Raw genomic sequence first — 9,488 nt, 5'->3', positions numbered from 1 at the left:
TTTACTATCTCATAGAGAAACTAACACAATTTTCATGTTCAAAAAGGTCAACAGAACTTGGGATTCCCAGCCAGTCTCCCATGCTGGTACTTGCCAAGCCTTAAGCTGCAACGCTGCTGCGATCTGACAAGAGCATGCACATTCAGCTTAGAATGGCCGTTGACAGCAGCTGTTCAATTTGAACCTTCTTTTACTATCTCATAGAGAAACTAACTCAATTTTCAGGTTCAAAAAGGTCAATGGAACTTGGGATTCCCAGCCAGTCTCCCATGCTGGTACTTGCCAAGCCTTAGCTTAGAATGGGCGTTGACAGCAGCTGTTCAATTTGAACCTTCTTTTACTATCTCATAGAGAAACTAACACAATTTTCAGGTTAAAAAAAAGTCAACGGAACTTGGGATTCCCAGCCAGTCTCCCATGCTGGTACTTGCCAAGCCTTAAGCTGCATTGCTGCTGCGATCTGACGAGAGCAGGCACATTCAGCTTAGAATGGCCGTTGACAGCAGTTGTTCAATTTGAACCTTCTTTTACTATCTCATAGAGAAACTAACACAATTTTCAGGTTCAAAAAGGTCAACAGAACTTGGGATTCCCAGCCAGTCTCCCATGCTGGTACTTGCCAAGCCTTAAGCTGCATTGCTGCTGCGATCTGACGAGAGCAGGCACATTCAGCTTAGAATGGCCGTTGACAGCAGCTGTTCAATTTGAACCTTCTTTTACTATCTCATAGAGAAACTAACACAATTTTCAGGTTCAAAAAGTTCAACAGAACTTGGGATTCCCAGCCAGTCTCCCATGCTGGTACTTGCCAAGCCTTAAGCTGCATTGCTGCTGCGATCTGACGAGAGCAGGCACATTCAGCTTAGAATGGCCGTTGACAGCAGCTGTTCAGTTTGAACCTTCTTTTACTATCTCATAGAGAAACTAACACAATTTTCAGGTTCAAAAAGGTAAACAGAACTTGGGATTCCCAGCCAGTCTCCCATGCTGGTACTTGCCAAACCTTAAGCTGCATTGCTGCTGCGATCTGACGAGAGCAGGCACATTCAGCTTAGAATGGCCGTTGACAGCAGCTGTTCAATTTGAACCTTCTTTTACCATCTTTGACAGAGAAACTAACAATTTTCAGGTTCAAAAAGGTCAACGGAACGTGGGATTCCCAGCCAGTCTCCCATGCTGGTACTTGCCAAGCCTTAATCTGCATTGCTGCTGCGATCTGACGAGAGCAGGCACATTCAGCTTAGAATGGCCGTTGACAGCAGCTGCCTACTTTCTACTTTCTTTTACTATCTCATAGAGAAACTAACACAATTTTCAGGTTCAAAAAGGTCAACAGAACTTGGGATTCCCAGGCAGTCTCCCAAGCTGGTACTTGCCAAGCCTTAAGCTGAAACGCTGCTGCGCTCTGACAAGAGCATACACATTCAGCTTAGAATGGCCGTTGACAGCAGCTGTTCAATTTGAACCTTCTTTTACTATCTCATAGAGAAACTAACACATTTTCAGGTTCAAAAAGGTCAACGGAACTTGGGATTCCCAGCCAGTCTCCCATGCTGGTACTTGCCAAGCCTTAAGCTGCATTGCTGCTGCGATCTGATGAGAGCAGGCACATTCAGCTTAGAATGGGCGTTGACAGCAGCTGTTCAATTTGAACCTTCTTTTACTATCTCATAGAGAAACTAACACAATTTTCAGGTTCAAAAAGGTCAACGGAACTTGGGATTCCCAGCCAGTCTCCCATGCTGGTACTTGCCAAGCCTTAAGCTGCATTGCTGCTGCGATCTGACGAGAGCAGGCACATTCAGCTTAGAATGGCCGTTGACAGCAGCTGTTCAATTTGAACCTTCTTTTACTATCTCATAGAGAAACTAACACAATTTTCAGGTTCAAAAAGGTCAACAGAACTTGGGATTCCCAGCCAGTCTCCCATGCTGGTACTTGCCAAACCTTAAGCTGCATTGCTGCTGCGATCTGACGAGAGCAGGCACATTCAGCTTAGAATGGCCGTTGACAGCAGCTGTTCAATTTGAACCTTCTTTTACCATCTTTGACAGAGAAACTAACAATTTTCAGGTTCAAAAAGGTCAACAGAACGTGGGATTCCCAGCCAGTCTCCCATGCTGGTACTTGCCAAGCCTTAAGCTGCATTGCTGCTGCGATCTGACGAGAGCAGGCACATTCAGCTTAGAATGGCCGTTGACAGCAGCTGCCTAATTTCTACTTTCTTTTACTATCTCATAGAGAAACTAACACAATTTTCAGGTTCAAAAAGGTCAACAGAATTTGGGATTCCCAGGCAGTCTCCCATGCTGGTACTTGCCAAGCCTTAAGCTGCAACGCTGCTGCGATCTGACAAGAGCATGCACATTCAGCTTAGAATGGCCGTTGACAGCAGCTGTTCAATTTGAACCTTCTTTTACTATCTCATAGAGAAACTAACACATTTTCAGGTTCAAAAAGGTCAACGGAACTTGGGATTCCCAGCCAGTCTCCCATGCTGGTACTTGCCAAGCCTTAAGCTGCATTGCTGCTGCGATCTGATGAGAGCAGGCACATTCAGCTTAGAATGGCCGTTGACAGCAGCTGTTCAATTTGAACCTTCTTTTACTATCTCATAGAGAAACTAACTCAATTTTCAGGTTCAAAAAGGTCAATGGAACTTGGGATTCCCAGCCAGTCTCCCATGCTGGTACTTGCCAAGCCTTAGCTTAGAATGGGCGTTGACAGCAGCTGTTCAATTTGAACCTTCTTTTACTATCTCATAGAGAAACTAACACAATTTTCAGGTTCAAAAAGGTCAACGGAACTTGGGATTCCCAGCCAGTCTCCCATGCTGGTACTTGCCAAGCCTTAAGCTGCATTGCTGCTGCGATCTGACGAGAGCAGGCACATTCAGCTTAGAATGGCCGTTGACAGCAGCTGTTCAATTTGAACCTTCTTTTACTATCTCATAGAGAAACTAACACAATTTTCAGGTTCAAAAAAGTCAACAGAACTTGGGATTCCCAGCCAGTCTCCCATGCTGGTACTTTCCAAGACTTAAGCTGCATTGCTGCTGCGATCTGACGAGAGCAGGCACATTCAGCTTAGAATGGCCGTTGACAGCAGCTGTTCAATTTGAACCTTCTTTTACTATCTCATAGAGAAACTAACACAATTTTCAGGCTCAAAAAGGTCAACGGAACTTAGGATTCCCAGCCAGTCTCCCATGCTGGTACATGCCAAGCCTTAAGCTGCATTGCTGCTGCGATCTGACGAGAGCAGGCACATTCAGCTTAGAATGGCCGTTGACAGCAGCTGTTCAGTTTGAACCTTCTTTTACTATCTCATAGAGAAACTAACACAATTTTCAGGTTCAAAAAGGTCAACAGAACTTGGGATTCCCAGCCAGTCTCCCATGCTGGTACTTGCCAAGCCTTAAGCTGCATTGCTGCTGCGATCTGACGAGAGCAGGCACATTCAGCTTAGAATGGCCGTTGACAGCAGCTGCCTAATTTCTACTTTGTTTAACTATCTCATAGAGAAACTAACACAATTTTCAGGTTCAAAAAGGTCAACAGAACTTGGGATTCCCAGCCAGACTCCCATGCTGGTACTTGCCAAGCCTTAAGCTGCAACGCTGCTGCGATCTGACAAGAGCATGCACATTCAGCTTAGAATGGCAGTTGACAGCAGCTGTTCAATTTGAACCTTCTTTTACTATCTCATAGAGAAACTAACACAATTTTCAGGTTCAAAAAGTCAATGGAACTTGGGATTCCCAGCCAGTCTCCCATGCTGGTACTTGCCAAGCCTTAAGCTGCATTGCTGCTGCGATCTGACGAGAGAAGGCGCATTCAGCTTAGAATGGCCGTTGACAGCAGCTGTTCAATTTGAACCTTCTTTTACTATCTCATAGAGAAACTAACACAATTTTCAGGTTAAAAAAAGGTCAACGGAACTTATGATTCCCAGCCAGTCTCCCATGCTGGTACTTGCCAAGCCTTAAGCTGCATTGCTGCTGCGATCTGACGAGAGCAGGCACATTCAGCTTAGAATGGCCGTTGACAGCAGCTGTTCAATTTGAACCTTCTTTTACTATCTCATAGAGAAACTAACACAATTTTCAGGTTCAAAAAGGTCAACGGAACATGGGATTCCCAGCCAGTCTCCCATGCTGGTACTTGCCAAGCCTTAAGCTGCATTGCTGCTGCGATCTGACGAGAGCAGGCACATTCAGCTTAGAATGGCCGTTGACAGCAGCTGTTCAATTTGAACCTTCTTTTACTATCTCATAGAAAAACTAACACAATTTTCAGGTTCAAAAAGGTCAACGGAACTTGGGATTCCCAGCTAGTCTCCCATGCTGGTACTTGCCAAGCCTTAAGCTGCATTGCTGCTGCGATCTGACGAGAGCAGGCACATTCAGCTTAGAATGGCCGTTGACAGCAACTGTTCAATTTGAACCTTATTTTACTACCTCATAGAGAAACTAACACAATTTTCAGGTTCAAAAAGGTCAACAGAACTTAGGATTCCCAGCCAGTCTCCCATGCTGGTACTTGCCAAGCCTTAAGCTGCATTGCTGCTGCGATCTGACGAGAGCAGGCACATTCAGCTTAGAATGGCCGTTGAGAGCAGCTGTTCAATTTGAACCTTCTTTTACTATCTCATAGAGAAACTAACACAAATTTCAGGTTCAAAAAGGTCAACGGAACTTGGGATTCCCAGCCAGTCTCCCATGCTGGTACTTGCCAAGCCTTAAGCTGCTTTGCTGCTGCGATCTGACGAGAGCAGGCACATTAAGCTTAGTAGAATGGCCGTTGACAGCAGTTGTTCAATTTGAACCTTCTTTTACTATCTCATAGAGAAACTAACACAATTTTCAGGTTCAAAAATGTCAACAGAACTTGGGATTCCCAGCCAGTCTCCCATGCTGGTACTTGCAAAGCCTTAAGCTGCATTGCTGCTGCGATCTGACCAGAGCATGCACATTCAGCTTAGAATGGCTGTTGACAGCAGCTGTTCAATTTGAACCTTCTTTTACTATCTCATAGAGAAACTAACACAATTTTCAGGTTCAAAAAGGTCAACGGAACTTGGGATTCCCAGCTAGTCTCCCATGCTGGTACTTGCCAAGCCTTAAGCTGCATTGCTGCTGCGATCTGACGAGAGCAGGCACATTCAGCTTAGAATGGCCGTTGACAGCAACTGTTCAATTTGAACCTTATTTTACTACCTCATAGAGAAACTAACACAATTTTCAGGTTCAAAAAGGTCAACAGAACTTGGGATTCCCAGCCAGTCTCCCATGCTGGTACTTGCCAAGCCTTAAGCTGCATCGCTGCTGCGATCTGACAAGAGCACACACATTCAGCTTAGAATGGCCGTTGACAGCAGCTGTTCAATTTGAACCTTCTTTTACTATCTCATAGAGAAACTAACACAATTTTCAGGTTCAAAAAGGTCAACAGAACTTGGGATTCCCAGCCAGTCTCCCATGCTGGTACTTGCCAAGCCTTAAGCTGCATTGCTGCTGCGATCTGACGAGAGCAGGCACATTCAGCTTAGAATGGCCGTTGACAGCAGCTGTTCAATTTGAACCTTCTTTTACTATCTCATAGAGAAACTAACACAATTTTCAGGTTCAAAAAGGTCAATGGAACTTGGGATTCCCTGCCAGACTCCCATGCTGGTACTTGCCAAGCCTTAAGCTGCATTGCTGCTGCGATCTGACGAGAGCAGGCACATTCAGCTTAGAATGGCCATTGACAGCAGCTGTTCAATTTGAACCTTCTTTTACTATCTCATAGAGAAACTAACACAATTTTCAGGTTCAAAAAGGTCAACAGAACTTGGGATTCCCAGCCAGTCTCCCATGCTGGTACTTGCCAAGCCTTAAGCTGCATCGCTGCTGCGATCTGACAAGAACACACACATTCAGCTTAGAATGGCCGTTGACAGCAGCTGTTCAATTTGAACCTTCTTTTACTATCTCATAGAGAAACTAACACAATTTTCAGGTTCAAAAAGGTCAACAGAACTTGGGATTCCCAGCCAGTCTCCCATGCTGGTACTTGCCAAGCCTTAAGCTGCATTGCTGCTGCGATCTGACGAGAGCAGGCACATTCAGCTTAGAATGGGCGTTGACAGCAGCTGTTCAATTTGAACCTTCTTTTACTATCTCATAGAGAAACTAACACAATTTTCAGGTTCAAAAAGGTCAACAGAACTTGGGATTCCCAGCCAGTCTCCCATGCTGGTACTTGCCAAACCTTAAGCTGCATTGCTGATGCGATCTGACGAGAGCAGGCACATTCAGCTTAATATGGCCGTTGACAGCAGCTGTTCAATTTGAACCTTCTTTTACCATCTTTGACAGAGAAACTAACAATTTTCAGGTTCAAAAAGGTCAACGGAACTTGGGATTCCCAGCCAGTCTCCCATGCTGGTACTTGCCAAGCCTTAAGCTGCATTGCTGCTGCGATCTGAAGAGAGCAGGCACATTCAGCTTAGAATGGCCGTTGACAGCAGCTGCCTAATTTCTACTTTGTTTTACTATCTCATAGAGAAACTAACACAATTTTCAGGTTCAAAAAGTCAATGGAACTTGGGATTCCCAGCCAGTCTCCCATGCTGGTACTTGCCAAGCCTTAAGCTGCATTGCTGCTGCGATCTGACGAGAGCAGGCGCATTCAGCTTAGAATGGCCGTTGACAGCAGCTGTTCAATTTGAACCTTCTTTTACTATCTCATAGAGAAACTAACAAAATTTTCAGGTTATAAAAAGGTCAACGGAACTTATGATTCCCAGCCAGTCTCCCATGCTGGTACTTGCCAAGCCTTAAGCTGCATTGCTGCTGCGATCTGACGAGAACAGGCACATTCAGCTTAGAATGGCCGTTGACAGCAGCTGTTCAATTTGAACCTTCTTTTACTATCTCATAGAGAAACTAACACAATTTTCAGGTTCAAAAAGGTCAACGGAACTTGGGATTCCCAGCCAGTCTCCCATGCTGGTACTTGCCAAACCTTAGCTTAGAATGGGCGTTGACAGCAGCTGTTCAATTTGAACCTTCTTTTACTATCTCATAAAGAAACTAACACAATTTTCAGGTTCAAAAAGGTCAACGGAACTTGGGATTCCCAGCCAGTCTCCCATGCTGGTACTTGCCAAGCCTTAAGCTGCATTGCTGCTGCGATCTGACGAGAGCAGGCACATTCAGCTTAGAATGGCCGTTGACAGCAGCTGTTCAATTTGAACCTTCTTTTACTATCTCATAGAGAAACTAACACAATTTTCAGGTTCAAAAAGGTCAACAGAAGTTGGGATTCCCAGCCAGTCTCCCATGCTGGTACTTGCCAAGCCTTAAGCTGCATTGCTGCTGCGATCTGACGAGAGCAGGCACATTCAGCTTAGAATGGCCGTTGACAGCAGCTGTTCAATTTGAACCTTCTTTTACTATCTCATAGAGAAACTAACACAATTTTCAGGTTCAAAAAGGTCAATGGAACTTGGGATTCCCTGCCAGACTCCCATGCTGGTACTTGCCAAGCCTTAAGCTGCATTGCTGCTGCGATCTGACGAGAGCAGGCACATTCAGCTTAGAATGGCCATTGACAGCAGCTGTTCAATTTGAACCTTCTTTTACTATCTCATAGAGAAACTAACACAATTTTCAGGTTCAAAAAGGTCAACAGAACTTGGGATTCCCAGCCAGTCTCCCATGCTGGTACTTGCCAAGCCTTAAGCTGCATCGCTGCTGCGATCTGACAAGAACACACACATTCAGCTTAGAATGGCCGTTGACAGCAGCTGTTCAATTTGAACCTTCTTTTACTATCTCATAGAGAAACTAACACAATTTTCAGGTTCAAAAAGGTCAACAGAACTTGGGATTCCCAGCCAGTCTCCCATGCTGGTACTTGCCAAGCCTTAAGCTGCATTGCTGCTGCGATCTGACGAGAGCAGGCACATTCAGCTTAGAATGGCCGTTGACAGCAGCTGTTCAATTTGAACCTTCTTTTACTATCTCATAGAGAAACTAACACAATTTTCAGGTTCAAAAAGGTCAACAGAACTTGGGATTCCCAGCCAGTCTCCCATGCTGGTACTTGCCAAACCTTAAGCTGCATTGCTGCTGCGATCTGACGAGAGCAGGCACATTCAGCTTAATATGGCCGTTGACAGCAGCTGTTCAATTTGAACCTTCTTTTACCATCTTTGACAGAGAAACTAACAATTTTCAGGTTCAAAAAGGTCAACGTAACTAGGGATTCCCAGCCAGTCTCCCATGCTGGTACTTGCCAAGACTTAAGCTGCATTGCTGCTGCGATCTGACGAGAGCAGGCACATTCAGCTTAGAATGGCCGTTGACAGCAGCTGCCTAATTTCTACTTTGTTTTACTATCTCATAGAGAAACTAACACAATTTTCAGGTTCAAAAAGGTCAACAGAACTTGGGATTCCCAGCCAGACTCCCATGCTGGTACTTGCCAAGTTTTAAGCTGCAACGCTGCTGCGATCTGACAAGAGCATGCACATTCAGCTTAGAATGGCAGTTGACAGCAGCTGTTCAATTTGAACCTTCTTTTACTATCTCATAGAGAAACTAACACAATTTTCAGGTTCAAAAAGTCAATGGAACTTGGGATTCCCAGCCAGTCTCCCATGCTGGTACTTGCCAAGCCTTAAGCTGCATTGCTGCTGCGATCTGACGAGAGCAGGCGCATTCAGCTTAGAATGGCCGTTGACAGCAGCTGTTCAATTTGAACCTTCTTTTACTATCTCATAGAGAAACCAACAAAATTTTCAGGTTAAAAAAAGGTCAACGGAACTTATGATTCCCAGCCAGTCTCCCATGCTGGTACTTGCCAAGCCTTAAGCTGCATTGCTGCTGCGATCTGACGAGAGCAGGCACATTCAGCTTAGAATGGCCGTTGACAGCAGCTGTTCAATTTGAACCTTCTTTTACTATCTCATAGAGAAACTAACACAATTTTCAGGTTCAAAAAGGTCAACGGAACTTGGGATTCCCAGCCAGTCTCCCATGCTGGTACTTGCCAAGCCTTAGCTTAGAATGGGCGTTGACAGCAGCTGTTCAATTTGAACCTTCTTTTACTATCTCATAGAGAAACTAACACAATTTTCAGGTTCAAAAAGGTCAACGGAACTTGGGATTCCCAGCCAGTCTCCCATGCTGGTACTTGCCAAGCCTTAAGCTGCATTGCTGCTGCGATCTGACGAGAGCAGGCACATTCAGCTTAGAATGGCCGTTGACAGCAGCTGTTCAATTTGAACCTTCTTTTACTATCTCATAGAGAAACTAACACAATTTTCAGGTTCAAAAAGGTCAATGGAACTTGGGATTCCCTGCCAGACTCCCATGCTGGTACTTGCCAAGCCTTAAGCTGCATTGCTGCTGCGATCTGACGAGAGCAGGCACATTCAGCTTAGAATGGCCATTGACAGCTGCTGTTCAATTTGAACCTTCTTTTACTATCTCATAG

The 9,488-nt window shown here is 44.9% G+C and overlaps 38 pseudogenes; all 38 read right to left on the bottom strand.

Moving 5' to 3' along the window:
* Positions 1-382: 382 nt before the first annotated feature.
* Positions 383-501, bottom strand: LOC140078600 (5S ribosomal RNA; annotated as a pseudogene).
* A 70-nt stretch (positions 502-571) lies between these two features.
* Positions 572-690, bottom strand: LOC140079568 (5S ribosomal RNA; annotated as a pseudogene).
* A 70-nt stretch (positions 691-760) lies between these two features.
* On the bottom strand, positions 761-879 carry LOC140089687 (5S ribosomal RNA; annotated as a pseudogene).
* A 70-nt stretch (positions 880-949) lies between these two features.
* On the bottom strand, positions 950-1,068 carry LOC140095598 (5S ribosomal RNA; annotated as a pseudogene).
* Positions 1,069-1,138: 70 nt separating this feature from the next.
* Positions 1,139-1,257, bottom strand: LOC140096261 (5S ribosomal RNA; annotated as a pseudogene).
* A 258-nt stretch (positions 1,258-1,515) lies between these two features.
* On the bottom strand, positions 1,516-1,634 carry LOC140087853 (5S ribosomal RNA; annotated as a pseudogene).
* A 70-nt stretch (positions 1,635-1,704) lies between these two features.
* Positions 1,705-1,823, bottom strand: LOC140098560 (5S ribosomal RNA; annotated as a pseudogene).
* Positions 1,824-1,893: 70 nt separating this feature from the next.
* Positions 1,894-2,012, bottom strand: LOC140088354 (5S ribosomal RNA; annotated as a pseudogene).
* Positions 2,013-2,082: 70 nt separating this feature from the next.
* LOC140090850 (5S ribosomal RNA) lies at positions 2,083-2,201 on the bottom strand (annotated as a pseudogene).
* A 258-nt stretch (positions 2,202-2,459) lies between these two features.
* Positions 2,460-2,578, bottom strand: LOC140099368 (5S ribosomal RNA; annotated as a pseudogene).
* A 217-nt stretch (positions 2,579-2,795) lies between these two features.
* LOC140098548 (5S ribosomal RNA) lies at positions 2,796-2,914 on the bottom strand (annotated as a pseudogene).
* Positions 2,915-2,984: 70 nt separating this feature from the next.
* Positions 2,985-3,103, bottom strand: LOC140090781 (5S ribosomal RNA; annotated as a pseudogene).
* A 70-nt stretch (positions 3,104-3,173) lies between these two features.
* LOC140091866 (5S ribosomal RNA) lies at positions 3,174-3,292 on the bottom strand (annotated as a pseudogene).
* A 70-nt stretch (positions 3,293-3,362) lies between these two features.
* LOC140079567 (5S ribosomal RNA) lies at positions 3,363-3,481 on the bottom strand (annotated as a pseudogene).
* Positions 3,482-3,739: 258 nt separating this feature from the next.
* LOC140098306 (5S ribosomal RNA) lies at positions 3,740-3,858 on the bottom strand (annotated as a pseudogene).
* A 71-nt stretch (positions 3,859-3,929) lies between these two features.
* Positions 3,930-4,048, bottom strand: LOC140093000 (5S ribosomal RNA; annotated as a pseudogene).
* A 70-nt stretch (positions 4,049-4,118) lies between these two features.
* LOC140085607 (5S ribosomal RNA) lies at positions 4,119-4,237 on the bottom strand (annotated as a pseudogene).
* Positions 4,238-4,307: 70 nt separating this feature from the next.
* LOC140084956 (5S ribosomal RNA) lies at positions 4,308-4,426 on the bottom strand (annotated as a pseudogene).
* Positions 4,427-4,496: 70 nt separating this feature from the next.
* Positions 4,497-4,615, bottom strand: LOC140096228 (5S ribosomal RNA; annotated as a pseudogene).
* A 70-nt stretch (positions 4,616-4,685) lies between these two features.
* On the bottom strand, positions 4,686-4,807 carry LOC140087008 (5S ribosomal RNA; annotated as a pseudogene).
* A 259-nt stretch (positions 4,808-5,066) lies between these two features.
* Positions 5,067-5,185, bottom strand: LOC140084945 (5S ribosomal RNA; annotated as a pseudogene).
* Positions 5,186-5,444: 259 nt separating this feature from the next.
* Positions 5,445-5,563, bottom strand: LOC140079566 (5S ribosomal RNA; annotated as a pseudogene).
* A 70-nt stretch (positions 5,564-5,633) lies between these two features.
* On the bottom strand, positions 5,634-5,752 carry LOC140094484 (5S ribosomal RNA; annotated as a pseudogene).
* Positions 5,753-6,011: 259 nt separating this feature from the next.
* Positions 6,012-6,130, bottom strand: LOC140093160 (5S ribosomal RNA; annotated as a pseudogene).
* A 70-nt stretch (positions 6,131-6,200) lies between these two features.
* Positions 6,201-6,319, bottom strand: LOC140098486 (5S ribosomal RNA; annotated as a pseudogene).
* A 70-nt stretch (positions 6,320-6,389) lies between these two features.
* Positions 6,390-6,508, bottom strand: LOC140082956 (5S ribosomal RNA; annotated as a pseudogene).
* A 69-nt stretch (positions 6,509-6,577) lies between these two features.
* On the bottom strand, positions 6,578-6,696 carry LOC140084001 (5S ribosomal RNA; annotated as a pseudogene).
* A 71-nt stretch (positions 6,697-6,767) lies between these two features.
* LOC140096211 (5S ribosomal RNA) lies at positions 6,768-6,886 on the bottom strand (annotated as a pseudogene).
* A 217-nt stretch (positions 6,887-7,103) lies between these two features.
* On the bottom strand, positions 7,104-7,222 carry LOC140098535 (5S ribosomal RNA; annotated as a pseudogene).
* Positions 7,223-7,292: 70 nt separating this feature from the next.
* LOC140095798 (5S ribosomal RNA) lies at positions 7,293-7,411 on the bottom strand (annotated as a pseudogene).
* Positions 7,412-7,481: 70 nt separating this feature from the next.
* On the bottom strand, positions 7,482-7,600 carry LOC140094483 (5S ribosomal RNA; annotated as a pseudogene).
* Positions 7,601-7,859: 259 nt separating this feature from the next.
* LOC140079565 (5S ribosomal RNA) lies at positions 7,860-7,978 on the bottom strand (annotated as a pseudogene).
* A 70-nt stretch (positions 7,979-8,048) lies between these two features.
* LOC140089449 (5S ribosomal RNA) lies at positions 8,049-8,167 on the bottom strand (annotated as a pseudogene).
* A 70-nt stretch (positions 8,168-8,237) lies between these two features.
* LOC140097617 (5S ribosomal RNA) lies at positions 8,238-8,356 on the bottom strand (annotated as a pseudogene).
* A 258-nt stretch (positions 8,357-8,614) lies between these two features.
* LOC140083999 (5S ribosomal RNA) lies at positions 8,615-8,733 on the bottom strand (annotated as a pseudogene).
* A 71-nt stretch (positions 8,734-8,804) lies between these two features.
* LOC140092999 (5S ribosomal RNA) lies at positions 8,805-8,923 on the bottom strand (annotated as a pseudogene).
* A 217-nt stretch (positions 8,924-9,140) lies between these two features.
* On the bottom strand, positions 9,141-9,259 carry LOC140098523 (5S ribosomal RNA; annotated as a pseudogene).
* A 70-nt stretch (positions 9,260-9,329) lies between these two features.
* LOC140094482 (5S ribosomal RNA) lies at positions 9,330-9,448 on the bottom strand (annotated as a pseudogene).
* Positions 9,449-9,488: the final 40 nt, after the last annotated feature.

This window comes from Engystomops pustulosus, chromosome 9 (assembly GCF_040894005.1).
Source record: "Engystomops pustulosus chromosome 9, aEngPut4.maternal, whole genome shotgun sequence".
Lineage (NCBI taxonomy): Eukaryota > Metazoa > Chordata > Amphibia > Anura > Leptodactylidae > Engystomops > Engystomops pustulosus.
The sequence above is the reverse complement of the archived record's forward strand: the minus strand, read 5'-3'. Positions and strand labels throughout refer to the sequence as shown.